The sequence below is a fragment of the Penaeus monodon genome, chromosome 30 (genome assembly GCF_015228065.2).
Source record: "Penaeus monodon isolate SGIC_2016 chromosome 30, NSTDA_Pmon_1, whole genome shotgun sequence".
Taxonomy (NCBI): Eukaryota; Metazoa; Arthropoda; class Malacostraca; order Decapoda; family Penaeidae; genus Penaeus; species Penaeus monodon.
The window spans coordinates 31003349-31004849 of record NC_051415.1 but is presented as its reverse complement, the minus strand read 5'-3'; positions in this window follow the sequence as shown (position 1 = coordinate 31004849).

Here is a 1501-nt window from a genome sequence, read left to right as displayed (position 1 = left end):
AATATTTCGCGGGTGGGATTAAGGTTGCTGTATAATGCCGAAACCAATCCGAAACCGAAAGGCCCCGAAAAAGGGGCAATTTGAATTGACCTCGAATGACTGTGTCGAAAACTGCAGAACATGCTGAGGGAGTTGCCGTATAGAATGCCTTTCCCGATGTGCCGTTTATTCGGGGTGTAACGTACTAACCACTTCTTTTTTGCTAAAAGGGCCCGTTAGCATATTAAACCCCCTCAAACTTTTCACATATCGGGCTCATGAAACCCGTGCAGTCAAGTCCTTCATCTATCTCCTGATCTTTCTATCATCGTCATCACTATCTTTTCTCTGTTGCATGGGACCCTGGATGTTAGGGGGTTTTACCTGCAAGCTGAAATGTGCCGTACTTGTCTTTGGGACAGGAAAAACGTCATCGTGGTTTGGCCTCTGTTCACGGACAACAGGAGGCTTCAGTATGGGCGACAAATTTTTGGCAGGGAATCCGGGTAAAATTCCCCGCGGTAAGGGGCTCCCCTTGGGTTTGACTTCCCTTTTGCTGCGGAAAGTGAGCCCTTTTGTCCCAAAGTGTTCTCTGTGTTTTTAGGAATTAGGGTGAATTTTGGTCTTCCCCTACTCCGAGGGCGGGGGGGGAAATGCCGGCCAAATTTGAAAAAAGTGGAACTCCTAAAATATTTTTGGGGCCCTTGATGGAAAAACGGGTGTTAAAACCCCATCGGGAAATGGTGGGCACGCTTCTACTGTCGTTTTTTTTAGTTCGAAAAACAAACCCTGCCCGCTCACTTCTGCTTACAACCGCTCACAAACATGTGGGGGATAACTTCCGCGGGACCCGCGAAAACCCGGAAAGCTCCACCCGTCTTTCCCGGGGGGTTTTCGCCATCCCATTAGGCTTCTTTTCGGGGCCCCGGTGGAAAAGAAAATTGAAACTTTTTCCGTGCCCGCTAAGGGATGGGGCCCGAAAGTTCCGAAAGGTTCCGATGGGTTTCCTCTGAAAACCCCCCCAAACGTTTTGGGGAGTCCCTTAGGGCCAAGGGGGGAAATTTGGTGGGGAAAAAAGGGAAAAAAAAATTTGTAACGAAGCAAACAACCCCCCACAACGGCAAAACCCTCACCAAGCATTAACCTGTTGATACCCCGCCTCTACCTTTTGGTTTTAAAACCAAAATTAGGGATTTTAATGAAAAGGGGAATTTAGGGTTTTTTTAAAAAAATTCATGGAGGGTTCCTTTAAAAACCAACAACTCCAAAAAACACTTTACCCAAATCTTTTAACACCCCCGCTTAAATTACTCCGTGGGGATTTTACATTTTCCAAAGGTTACGCTGGTTTTGGATATTGTTGGGGGGAATTTTAATTTTTCCAAATTTCAAAAACCAAATTGAAAAAAAACCCATTTTTTTTTTGGTGCAAATAAAAACTTTTTTTTTTTAAATCAAGGGGTTTTCACTGTCTTTAAAATTAAACCCCCCCCTTTTTTACGTTATAAAGTAAACCCCGGAA